Source organism: Chiloscyllium plagiosum, unplaced genomic scaffold, assembly GCF_037043375.1.
Source record: "Chiloscyllium plagiosum isolate Xiang-an unplaced genomic scaffold, Cpla_swu_hap1 HiC_scaffold_7, whole genome shotgun sequence".
NCBI lineage: Eukaryota > Metazoa > Chordata > Chondrichthyes > Orectolobiformes > Hemiscylliidae > Chiloscyllium > Chiloscyllium plagiosum.
The window spans coordinates 12,258,407-12,272,486 of NW_028270145.1; the positions used below are offsets into that span (position 1 = coordinate 12,258,407).

At 41.1% G+C, this 14,080-nt stretch overlaps 1 long non-coding RNA gene across 2 annotated transcripts in view; it reads left to right on the forward strand.

Moving 5' to 3' along the window:
• LOC122551977 (uncharacterized) overlaps positions 1 to 14,080 on the forward strand; it is a 105,680-nt gene that overhangs the window by 9,594 nt on the left and 82,006 nt on the right. For both annotated transcript variants that reach the window (XR_015757591.1, XR_006312241.2), the window contains exons 2-3: positions 4,524 to 4,676; positions 5,113 to 5,158. This is a non-coding gene — a long non-coding RNA (uncharacterized LOC122551977). The remainder of the gene's footprint in view (positions 1 to 4,523; positions 4,677 to 5,112; positions 5,159 to 14,080) is intronic.

The following is a 14,080-nucleotide window of genomic DNA, read 5'->3' on the forward strand; positions in this document are numbered from 1 at the left end:
AATTTTTAAAAATATCTCACATCACATGGCAATGGGTGAAAACCCCAAAGTACTGATTGACATTTTTACATTTCAATCCAAAATGTGGTTTTCTTTAAAATAAAAGGACTATTATAGACACCAAAAACAAACTGAATGTAAATTCAGTGACTGTCTGAGAAAGTCCTGTGTTGAAATCCGTATGAAATTGCACCAATAAAAGGGTCAGGGAATGTTTAAAACGGGGAAGAGATCAACAAGAATAGCTAACAAGATGGATGACAGTTCCTCTCTGTCTCTGCAGAAAGCTGCAGGTACATCTGGTTTACTCTCCCGGAATAATAAAAAAAAAACTAGAAACTATAACTTGTCTCTTTGTTACTGGCCAGATGTCCTAGTCTGTGGAGTAGAGTGCTTTATAATATCTTCTTGCATTTAGTAATTAATAAGCTCACTCCTTTGTTAACGCAAGCCTGGTTAAACTGGCTCCTTTTAAAACATGTTCCATTTTGGTCTGGGATGAAGATATCCCCATGGGAGGGGATCCTTTATGAATTTGCCTTATTGTGACCAACCGAGGGTCTGCTTGAACAAAGAAAGGGAACTAGTTCATCCCTCCCCACCCAGGAGATTAGGGTACCTAGTCTGGAACCATGACAAATTTGGGAACCTTGCTCAAGGCTTGTTCATAACAAATGGGAGAAGTATGAAAAAGTTAAGATTCTAGATGAAAGTAAGGCTGATTTTGCAGTAACATAACACAGACTGTCCACAGTTAACCAGACAAATATTTTCAAGCATTGCTAAAAGGAGAGTAGATGTTGAAACTTTTCACTTTACAGTCATCATAACTGGAATACAGGAAACAGAATTGAAAGAAAAGAGCCACCATTTTATATAGGGTGCTGATTGGTTGGACAACAATTGACATGGCGATGCAGCAAGAACAGTTAGCTGCCAATATTTAAATTTCAAAGCAGAGCAGGTAGATTCTGATTCGAAAAAACAGATAGGGTCATGGAGACAGCCAGGATTCTGCTGCATCCCTATGACAATGCCCTGACCAATGAGAAACCACCTGCCTGGTTTGAGAATTAAGATTGACAGTTAATTGTTTAATAGAATAGAATCCCTACAGTGTGGTAACAAGCCCTTTGTCCCAACAAGCCCACACCAGCCCTCTGAAGAGTAACCCACCCAGACATATTCCCCGTTATCCTATATTTACCACAGACAAATGTACCTAACTGACATATTGTGGGTGGCACGGTGGCTCAGTGATTAACACCCCTGCCTCACAGTGCCAGGGACCTGGGTTCGATTCCTGCCTTGAGTGACTGTGTGGAGCTTGCACATTCTCCCTGTGTCTGTGTGGGTTTCCTCCGGGTGCTCTGGTTTCCTCCCAAAATCCAAAAGATGTGCAGGTCAGGTGAATTGGTCATGCTAAATTACCCACACTGTTAGGTGCATTAGTCAGGGGTAAATGTAGTGGAATGGGTCTGGGTGGGTTACTCTTCGGAGTGTCGAAGGGCCTGTTTCCATACTGTAGGGAATCTAATCATCCCTGAACACTATGGGCAATTTAGCATGGCCAATTCACCTATCCTGCACATCTTTGTGATTGTGGGAGGAAACCAGAGTACCCAGAGGAAACTCACGCAGACATGCGGAGAACGTACGAACTCCATACAGACAATCACCTGAGGCTGGAGTTGAACCCTGTGAGGCAGCAGTGCTAACCACTGAGCCACCATGTTTTTGCTGCATCCCCATGCCAATTATGATCCAACCAATCAACAAACTCTTCTCATGTTATACAAAATGGTGCTTCTTGCATCCACAGTTCTGATGAGTACAGGACAAAAAGTTTCAATTTCTAGTTTCCTTTCAGCAGTGTTAAGCTCTGCAAATCTTTTCACTGTATTAACCTAATAACTGTGGGAGAAAATGACTGTGCATAAGTCATTTTTGGGGTATAACATGGTTCTATGCTTTCTTTAGATTATTTTATAACACATTGTATATTTTACATTTGAGACTGTTTAGTCAAATGTATGTTAGTTGACGTTTTGGTTTCTTTTGATGCAATAACTCTTTGCTGACAGCTCAATGTTTCCATGCATTCTGTCACAGGAGGGTAGAACACCTTCTCCCTTCTAGACCACTCTACCTAGCCATGTGGCACTTACATCGTTATTAAATCATCATCATGATTCTGAGGTTACCCCATGGCGTGTTATATCTGACAAGAGTTCTACCGAAGAAAACAATTATAAACAACTAAATAAGCGAGGAGAACATAAAGCCAAAAGAAAAAGAGAAGTGTTCAAAAAGATCCACCAATAAGAGATTCTAGTGAATGGGAAAGATTTTTATAAAGCAGCAGAGATTGGCAAAGCAGATAATAGGAACTACCAACATTTATAATTATATACAGGGTGACCAAACAGCTTGGGAATTTTCATTTGATCAGTGAGATCCTTATGTATTGGTGAAGTTTGGGCCATGTCTGAGAACTGATTGAGTTTATTTGGAGAGGTGTCTAAGATAGTTGACAGGGGAATGTCTATGTGTGCTATTTATTTGGACTTTCAAAAGATATTTGAGAAATACTGTTAGATAAAGTTGAAGCTCATGGAATTGAATGCAAATGATTAACTTGGATATGGATTGGCTAAGGAAGAGACACAAATGGATACATCTTTAACTGGTAGTATGCTCCATAATTGTCTGGGTTATGGCCTCAACACTTTACTATTGTTGTGGTTCTGTTCGCCGAGCTGGAAGTTTTTGTTGCAAACGTTTCGTCCCCTGGCTAGGCGACATCATCAGTGCTTGGGAGCCTCCTGCGAAGACAACAAACAACATGAATTCGACTGGGACAACACTACTATCATAGGGCAAGCCAGACAGAGAACAGCCAGGGAATTCCTAGAGGCATGGCATTCATCCACAAACTCGATCAACAAACACATCGACCTGGACCCAATATACCAACCACTACAGTAGACAGCTGAAACTGACAACCGGAAGCGGCAGGGACAGACCACTAAAAACACCGGAGGAAACATCAAAGAAGCGCTTCGCAGGAGGCTCCCAAGCGCTGATGATATCGCCTAGCCAGGGGACGAAACGTTTGCAACAAAAACTTCCAGCTCGGCGAACAGAACCACAACAACGAGCACCCGAGCTACAAATCTTCGCACAAACTTTGAACTTTACTATTCCCTACATTAACAAAGATTCCATTATTTATCATAACACTGGTGTTAAGCTGACCGGACTACAATTCCCTGAATATGTTCTCCTCCTCCTCTTAAGTAAAAAGATTGCATTAGTTATCTGCCAGTTTTCTGTGCCTGCACCCTTTTTCTTCCAAACTATTAAATATGTGCAGTAATGACTGTGCTATATATTCTCTAAATTCTTCCAAAAGATGTGGGAGCAATCCATCTATCGGACCAGGGATTTTATCTCCTTTGAGTCATTTTTTGGTTTATTCAATACATCCTGCTTGTATATTTTAAATATAATTACCTCATTACCCATCTCATCAATCCATCAGGTCTACCTGTTCCAAACCCCTGGTAAACATAAAAGCAAAATAATTATTCTGTCATTTCTCTAACGTTAACAATGGTCCTTTTTAGTTACAATCTTGTTTTTGTGTATTTTTTTCTTTATTAATGTGCTTGTAAAATATTTCACTATTTAGTTTTATGTTCTGGATATTTAATTTCATTGTTCCCCTTCATCTTGCTAATTGTTTTGCTTTTTTTCCCACTGACTATTTTTTTCTCTTATAACATGTATTCCTTTTGCTGTCGATGTAATTAATGTGTGCTTTTTGCTTAGCACTCAGTAAATTTGTCTATTTCTTTAGTCACATTCGAGGAATGCATTTTCTGCATTTTGATCACCATTTGAAAGGTTTCCATTTGTCACACCCAGTAAAAGCAGATCATATTGTCACTTTAAATGTAGACTGTATTCAGTATGGATTTTTCTGAAGGTGCTGTCTCTTTCAAAAATGGGCATTAAAAAGCTACAAAAATTGCAGGTTGCTTCTGCAAATTCTGTAGAGACTACCTCAAGTTTCTGGAATATCCCTAATTGATTGACCATGGTGGTGGGGTTTGGGGGGTGTCCAAGCTGAATGGATGTACCAAGACGAAATACATCTGTAGAATTCCAACCTTTTTATTATTTATAAACTTACAAAAATCAAACTTAATGGGCTTCTAGACCCACTGTCTGTGAGGTTGATACTTGACAAAAATGAGGGTCAAAGGCTTCGATATTTAAATTGTAATGGCCAGACATTAGAAGTAGTGAATGAACTACTCGAGTTGGCTTTATTGTCACGTGCACTCAATTGAGTGCAGTAGAAAGTTTGCAATGTCACCGATTATGGTGCCATCTTACAAGATACCTAGATGCGGATGCTTAAGTATTCGGTATAAAATGAAAAAAATAATAAATAAGAAGTCCAGCATAAGGCAAAATAATAAAAAAGTACTTAACTTACCGTTCTTCTCTTCCAGTCTGTGCTGGCACTTAGCCTCCAGATCACATTGGCCATCTCTCCAGACCACGCTTGGGCTTCAAAACTTGAGGCCTCGCCTCCAGTCCGCAAAGGGCCTTGCCTCCCTGCGACACCCTCGGGTCCAGGAGTCGCTTCCTCCATTCCCATCCAAGTGAGTTTGAAAAGTTAAAATAAAACAAAGAAAACAAGGAAAAAAACCTGACAAAGTGGATGAGTTCCAGCACAGGTGTCTGCCTCTGCCGCCATGTTTGTGCTATTGAACATGTGACTGAGGCTGATTTCTGACAATGAACCTTATTACTTCAAGAAGCAGGCAGAGGTAGGTTAGTCTGAACCTAAAGACACCATCCCTCTTGTAAGGGGATGAGGAGCCTGACTAACAACCAGTCGACCCAAGACGTGCAAGGGTGTGCGACTATTGTGACATTCAAAGAGTCACCTCTACACCAATACACCTGTACACAAACCTTTAGTTACCATTCACCCTAAGAACAACAAGAGAGAACACATTCAGCCTTATAATGCTTGCATTTTACATTTGAATGTATGATTTCTGCTCAAAATCTTTACATGTACTTTCTTTCTAGAATCCAACGTCACTTGTGTACAGCACATGTCTGTGTGCAGAAGGGGGTGAGTACGATTGCTTGCACATGCTGTGTAAATATACAAAGGACTGAATTTTATCTGAAATTAGCTAACTGTTCATTTCAGAGAGTTTTTTTTTTGTGGGGGAAGTTTCTCGCCGTGAGCTCTGGCAGTCTTTCTCATGCTATTCATTAGTGCAGCGAGCCTCAACTATCTCCCCAACTCTGATCCTTGGAAGTTCTAACCGAAGACGGTCAACTTGCATGATTGGTTGGTGCAAATGCCCCTAGGGTAGCCTGACCAAACCTCTAGGGGCAATGGGTGTCACTACAGAGATAGAGCCCACCACCCCACCGGCAAAGCAGGTAAGCTCAGTACATCTCAGTGGAGGGAGAGGAGGAGGAAACTCTATTAATAGGATATATAAGTGACTCAGGAAAACTGATGGAAATAATTTGTGCACATACAATGTGGTTTAAGAAAGTTTTGTTTAGCATGCAACATCATCTATGAACTTTGTTTTGCAAACAATGTCCTGTTGAACGTTTGGCTTTCAAACAATGTTAGTTGAATAGTTATGAATTTCATAAACTGTTGCATTTCACTGTTCATCACTCATTGGCTATCAACAAGGTGCAATGTTTGGGAGTGAGCAGTGATCTTCAAATGCATCATGTGGGACCGGGATTGCAATGTGTGTGTATGGCATTCGCTCACTCTGACATTTTAGGACTTCCTCCCCAGTCACCATTATCAGCTGTTTGGCTGACTGTGTGCACGGAGTCATACATCTGAGGGAATTCCCCAACGGGGACAGTATTGGAGAGCCATAATAGAGATAGTTAATGCTATAGGATGGCTAGGGAGTCAGGACCCTGTGTATCTTTGTAGCAAAGACAATGCACATTTCAGAACATTGTTGTTACCATGTGATTGCTTGCAGGTGTAGGGCCTCCCTTATAAGTCACTTCACTTGCCCTATCAATTGAATAGTCCTTTGTAGCTATCCTCCTCAACACTGTGGTCTATCCATGTGCTTCACGACTGGAATGACAGCAAGTGGTTCTTTGCTAGTGGCTTTCAGTCTCACTGTTAACATGCCTCTGAAACCCCCAACACCACCCTCTTTGTTCCAGGTGGCCATTCTGTGAACACCATACTCTTCCCCAGGTTATCATCCAAACTGTGTACATATGATTCCAAATGCCTACCTGTTTACCTACTTCCCCAAACCCCCTTCACCACTAATTCCCATGAGCAGGGTGTTGAGACAACCATGATCCATCCTGTCATGTGACCTGAGCTGCTAGGTGCCAGGCCTCACTTGTTCAGATCTCTGGCTAGTGGGCACCTATCAACAACTACAAATTTCCAAGCTCTGGACTGGTCCCTCTGGAGACAAACAACTGGCCATCACTCACTGGCAGGAGCACAGAAGCGCAGTCCCCTTGCGCAGCAGTATCCTGACTGGACAGATGCCCACCTATGGCCTGAGCCTGGGATTGCTATGTGAAGCTGCCCCTGACTGATTTGCTTATATGACCTGCTTTGCAGTTTGCCTGTGGGCAAGATGGAAGCCATTGAGCTAGGTCTCACCTCACATCTTACCTAATTCCACCACTCATCTAACTATAAATCGTGCTGCTCGGAGCCTGGTCAGATTCTACCCAATGGCTTTGCTCACTTGTCTATTTCTTTCTCCACCTCACTTGCAATATTAATTGGCCTGTAACCTATAGGTATTAACATGACTTTTTTTATATTAATTTATCTCTATCCACACAGATCCTCTTTGGTCTCACTTCTTTTTCCTACCGGAAGCTGATGGTAGTGCCATCAGGCTGCCACCTCCTGCTGCATTCCTCACGGCAATACCTGACTTATCAGAGCCTGGTCTGAGTTTAATCAGTGAGTTAAGGTTTACAGTGAAACATTCATGCAACATCTCCATGCCAGGCATGCTCCAATCAATCATCATTGTCTTCTCATGCTGTACAAATCAATGTTGGATTTCTAAGTTTCTTGAATGTCAGTTGCAATGAATGCATGACAAGATGAGGACTTGATGCAGTCTTAAGGTTCTGTTTCACCAAGCAAATATTTAAATCACAACAAGTTAGTATGCAGTCAAAAGAGAAAATGCTGGAAAATCTCAGCAGGTCTGGCAGAGTCTGTAAGGAGAGGAAAGAGCTGATGCTTCGAGTCCAACTGACCCTTTGTCAAAGCTGTTGAGCTTTGTCAAAGGGTCAGTTAGACTTGAAACGTCAGCTCTTTTCTCTCCTCACAGATGCTGCCAGACCTGCTGAGATTTTCCAGCATTTTCTCTGTTGGTTTCAGATTCCAACATCCGCAGTGATTTGCTTTTATTAAGTTAGTATGCAGTTTCAGCAAGTGATTGGGAAGTTAAATGGAATGTTGGAGCATCATATATGAGGAAATAAATAAATATACTCGATTGTTACCTCTGGTGCACAGTGACTGGCCAGTTATGCACTGGCTGCAGACAGAATTGTGGAAGAAACCGTGTCATGATAAAAGGAACCCAGATGTGTGAATTCCATCTTTACTGGTGAAAAAAATCCCTGGAAGCATGATTTTAGCATGTCTTAGAGTCATAGAGATGTACAGCATGAAAACAGACCCTTCGGTCCAACCCGTCCATGCCGACCAGATATCCCAACCCAATCTAGTCCCACCTGCCTGCACCCGGCCCATATCCCTCCAAACCCTTCCTATTCATACACCCATCCAAATGTCTCTTAAATGTTGCAATTGTACCTGCCTCCACCACATCCTCGAGCAGCTCATTCTACACACGTACCACCCTCTGCGTGAAAAAGTTGCCCCTTAGGTCTCTTTTATATCTTTCCCCTCTTACCCAAAACCTATGCCCTCTTGTTCTGGACTCCCCAGCCCCAGGGAAAAGACTTTGTCTATTTACCCCATCCATGCCCTCATAATTTTGTAAACCTCTATAAGGTCACCCCTCAGCCTCCAACGCACCAGGGAAAACAGCCCCAGCCTGTTCAGCCTCTCCCTGTAGCTCAGATCCTCCAACCCTGGCAACATCCTTGTAAATCTTTTCTGAACCCTTTCAAGTTTCACAACATCTTTCCGATAGGAAGGAGACCAGAATTGCACGCAATATACCAACAGTGGCCTAACCAATGTCCTGTACAGCCGCAACATGACCTCCCAACTCCTGTACTCAATATTCTGACCAATAAAGGAAGCATACCAAACGCCTTCTTCACTATCCTATCTACCTGCGACTCCACTTTCAAGGAGCTATGCACTTGCACTCCAAGGTCTCTTTGTTCAGCAACACTCCCTAGGAGTGTGTAAGTCCTGCTAAGATTTGCTTTCCCAAAATGCAGCACCTCGCATTTATCTGAATTAAACTCCATCTGCCACTTCTCAGCCCATTGGCCCATCTGGTCCAGATCCTGTTGTAACCTGAGGTAACCCTCTTCGATGTCCACTACACCTCCAGTTTTGGTGTCATCTGCAAACTTACTAACTGTACCTCTTATGCTCGCATCCAAATCATTTATGTAAATGACAAAAAGTAAAGGGCCCAGCACCGATCCTTGTGGCACTCCACTGGTCACAAGCCTCCAGTCTGAAAAACAACCCTCCACCACCACCCTCTGTCTTCTACCTTTGAGCCAGTTCTGTATCCAAATGGCTAGTTCTCCTTGTATTCCATGAGATCTAACCTTGCTAATTAGTCTCCCATGGGGAACCTTGTCGAACGCCCTACTGAAGTCCATGTATATCACATCTACTGCTCTGTCCTCATCAATCTTCTTTGTAACGTCTTCAAAAAACTCAATCAAGTTTGTGAGACATGATTTCCCATGCACAAAGCCATGTTGACTATCCCGAATCAGTCCTTGCCTTTCCAAATACATGTACATCCTGTCCCTCAGGATTCCCTCCAACAACTTGCCCACCACCAAGGTCAGGCTCACCGGTCTATAGTTCCCTGGCTTGTCTTTACCACCCTTCTTAAACAGTGGCACCATGTTTGCCAACCTCCAGTCTTCCAGCACCTCACCTGTGACTATCGATGATAAAAATATCTCAGCAAGAGGCCCAGTAATCACTTCTCTAGCTTCCCACAGAGTTCTCGGGTACACCTGATCAGGTCCTGGGGATTTATTCACCTTTAACCGCTTCAAGACATCCAGCACTTACTCATCTGTAATCTGGACATTTTGCAAGATGTCACCATCTATTTCCCTGCAGTCTATATCTTCCATATTCTTTTCCACAGTAAATACTAATGCAAAATATTCATTTAGTATCTCCCCCATTTTCTGTGGCTCCACACAAAGGCCACCTTGCTGATCTTTGAGGGGCCCTATTCTCTCCCTAGTTACCCTTTTGTTCTTAATATATTTGTAAAAACCCTTTGGATTCTCCTTAATTCTATTTGCCAAAGCTATCTCATGTCCCCGTTTTGCCCTCTTGATTTTCCTCATCAGTATACTCCTACTTTCTTTATACTCTTCTAAGGATTCACTCGATCTATCCTGTCTATACCTGACATCTGCTTCCTTTTTTATCTTAACCAAACCCTCAATTTCTTTAGTCATCCAGCATTCCCTATATAACTACCAGCCTTCCCTTTCACCCTGACAGGAATATATTTTCTCTGGATTCTTGTTATCTCATTTCTGAAGGCTTCTCATTTTCCAGCCGTCCCTTTACCTGCGAACATCTGCCTCCAATCAGATTTTGAAAGTTCTTGCCTAATACTGTCAAAATTGGCCTTTCTCCAAATTTAGAACTTCAACTTTTAGATCTGGTCTATCCTTTTCCATCACTATTTTACAATGAATAGAATTATGGTCGCCGGTCCCAAAGTGCTCCCCCACTGACACCTCAGTCACCTGCCCTGCCTTATTTCCCAAGAGTAGGTCAAGTTTTGCACCTTCTCTAGTCGGTACATTCACATACTGAATCAGAAAATTGTCTCGTACACACTTAAGAAATTCCTCTCCATCTAAACCTTTAACACTATGGCATTCCCAGTCGATGTTTGGAAAGTTAAAACCCCCTACCATAACAATCCTATTATTCTTACAGATAATTGAGACCTCCTTACAAGTATGTTCTTAATTTCCCTCTGATCATCCTTTTCTTATTTCTCAGTTCCACCCAAATAACTTCCCTGGATGTATTTCCGGGAATATCCTCCCTCAGCACAGCTGTCATGCTATCCCTGATCAAAAATGCCACTCCCTCTCCTCTCTTGCCTCCCTTTCTATCTTTCCTGTCGCATTTGTATCCTGGAAAATTAAGCTGCAAGTCCTACCCATCCCTGAGCCATGTTTCTGTAATTGCTATGATATCTCAGTCCCATGTTCCTAACCATGCCCTGAGTTCATCTGCCTTCCCTGTTAGGCCCCTTGCATTGAAATAAATGCAGTTTAATTTATTAGTCCTACCTTGTCCCTTAGATGAGAAATTCTTCCATTTTAATTGGAATCTGCAGACTTGATCCCGTCATCAGATATCTCCAGGCAATGTTTTACAACTGACTTTTTTAGAAGAAAATATTGCCCTGAAAAGATATGCTGATTTATTTAAGAATGGTGACTCATCGCTGCTTAATTATTGCAGCAGCATGAGGTGCAGCTCAATGAATATAGCTTCACTGGACTATTTAACTTGAGGAATGTGCTGAGTGAAGGAATTTTGAAGTTTATTCTCTTCCTAATATCCAGTTGCTTTTTATTTAATGTTTAATCTAATTTTAAAATTAACTTCTTTCAGCTGACAAAAATCAATTGGAAATTAATAAGACAGGTAATTAAACCATCTTTCCCATATTAATAAGGCTGTTCATTTTCATCCATCAACTTGATCTAGTTTAGAATGAGGTAACATTAATGAGATATCAACTCTACTGCAGTCAGGAGGGAGTACTACACTGCCAAAGGTGTCAGATTTCCACTGAGACCTTCAACTGAGGCTCTGTCTGCTGTCTCTGGTGAATTTAAAAAGATCAAATGGCACTATTACAGAGGTAAACGAGTTGGGTGGGGAAGTGCACTTTGGATGTTTTGCCGAATATATTTGTACTTCATTGGTTGTAAAGCAAATTGAAGCATAATGCCATATAAATGCTAGCTTTTTATTCTTTCAGGCATTAAGAAGAAAATGCTAAGCTCTCAATATATTATTTCTTTGCCAACTAAGTAGACTAGCTAAACTTTCAGCTTCTTTGCCAGTTCAACATTTGAAATATGCTATTAACATTACATGAGGCAATGAATTTCTGAAGTTACCAAGAACAGGAAAACACTTACTAAATGCCGCATCAGATCAAACCAAATTTTAATCAAGGCATTACATTTCACAGGGTGTAGGACAATTTTAGTATCACAATTTTAAAAATAAGTGGAATGCCTTACAGTACATAAATAAGAATAAACCACAAACGATAAACGTAGCAGACAGGTCGCACACTTAAACAAAATCAGTCATCAAAAAGCTCTTGAGTGATTGAGCAATCAGCCTTGTCTGACCTAAAGACCTCAATCTCAGACTAATCAATAATCGCTCACGACAAAGATTAGCTGTGAACGAAAATGACTTGAGTAGATATGGAGCAACCTTAAACTTAAATGGGAGCTAAGTAAAAGTTAGAATCAATTAACTTACCTCATAATAAGGAAAATAACCTAATTTCTATTACGAGCCTTTCATGACCTTGAGATAACCAAACCTTTCACAGCCCATTAATTCCTTTTGAAGAGTGATTCCTTTTGTCATGTAGGAACTGTGACCATCAAATTTATTTTTGGGATCACTCCAATGTTTTTTTTGTAAAATAGTTCCATGGGTCTATTACATCAATGAGTTTAACACCTTATTTGAAAGACAGCACCTCAAACAGAGTCCTGTCCCCACAGTACAATGTCAGATTAGACTCTTGAGGGTTTAGTGCTAAGGTGCATTGGTTTGATTATCCCTGCAACATTATTGCTGTGTTTTTTAATCATTCACCTTTTTCTGCCTGTTTGATTAAAATTCCAGTGTGTATACACATAGATCATGAAAGGGAGCCATTCATCGAATTGTCGACAATATGGTATACAATTAAAATTTCTTATTGAAAATGTTGCACAGTAAATTATACCCTTGCCCAATGAGTTTAGTTTAATGCCAAAGGCAAATAGAAATGTCTGAGATTATGAAGTAGCTTTTATGCAAATAGGTTCATACAGCTTAATGTCTGTAAGTAACTTTGTTTTATGATGTGAAAGATGATTTGAGCACCTTTGAGCCAGATTTTAGTGAAAAAATCAAAAATGTTAAATTGGGAGAAATCCTAGCTGACACATAACCTTTTTAAAATTCATTCATGGGCTGAGGACTTCAACTCCCATCTTTATTTGTTGCCCATCTTGCATTGTTCTTGAGAAAGTCGTAGTAAGCTGCCACCTTGAACTATTGCGCCCCTTGGTATGTTTCTATGCCCACACTGCTTTTAGGCAGAATGTTCAAGGATTATGACTCAGTAACGGTGGGTGATATATTCCCAGGTGAGGATTGGTAGTAGCTTGGAGTAGAACTTGCAGGAGGTGGTGTTCCCATGTATCTGTAGTCCTGGCCCTTTTAAGTGGTGATGCGTTATGTCTCACAGGCACTATGTAAGTATATCTTCAAAAGACATGGTCATTATATCATCACTGTATCATAGAAAATACCATCCTACACCTTACCTCAGATCACTTGAGGCATGACTGTCTAAATGAAGCATGCTCTTTTTAATGGATTAATATTAACTCAGCCAATTATGTGCCCGAGAAACTTACTTTACATTGATAATACTTTGTGAGAAACAAAGCTCACTCACTTCAATAATTGCAGTCCGAGACAAAAATCTGAATCAGTAGTGTTCTTTATTTTTACACTTGCAAGTGGGTGCAATGTCTAATGCCAGACAAGGCAGAGGACAAATACACATCAAATTCAACAAACTCTCGAAATTTATACAATTTGAGTCCCTACATATTTTTTCTTATTTCATTGTTTGCCCCCCCTCCACACCCACCCCCCCGCTTATGTCACTCATTTCCCTAAGACTGATCCCACAACTTCTGTTTATCCAGCCTTGTCCGTGACAAATGCCTATCTCTGGCCCCATAAGGTCGTTTGACGTCATCCCACTGCAGGTCATCGTTAGGCATATTCTTTCTTTATCAGTATCTATTCCTTCCATCTGGGCCTCTCCGGAGGCTACTCTGACCTTTATGACCTCTTTAATTAGGGTTTGTTCCTATGTCTCCGTACAAGTGGGAAACCTACTGTTTATACAGGCCTCTCTTCACAGCATTTTATCTAGTGCCTGTATTTCTACCATTGTTTTGCAATCACGCCTCATGCTGACATACCATTTTTAGCTGAGGCAAAAACAATTATGTATTTCCTCCACATAGTCCCCATTCTTGTTGACTCAGCTCTTGGCTGAAACAATTACATACTGATGTGAGTTCATTTACTCTGTATCAAAACTTATAATTGCAGAAACAACATTAATTTACCTATATCCCACAATTTCCCCCTTTTTCTTTAATTACCATTTGTTATCTTCTGCATTTTGTTTTAACATCGTTCCCGAAATTCGCAAGCATCATTCCAGAGATTTCATCCATCTTGGTTTCACTCATTTCCTCATTATTTAGTCGATAAAGTTCCTCTGTCTGATTCCCTTTTAGGGGCATCTGTTTCATCAAGGCTGTTTCAATCAGTCTTTGGCTGAGCCCTCGTATACAGGGTATGATACAACAGCCAATGGCCACCAATACCCCGACTACTACTATCAGGGAAGTAAGGATAGAAACCAGCACCCCCTTCAATTTTCCAAACCAGGATTCAAGCCATCCCGTGAGAGATGTGTCTACTCCTGAATTCTCAGCCAGTTCCTCTGCTAAGGTAGTCAATCCCCGT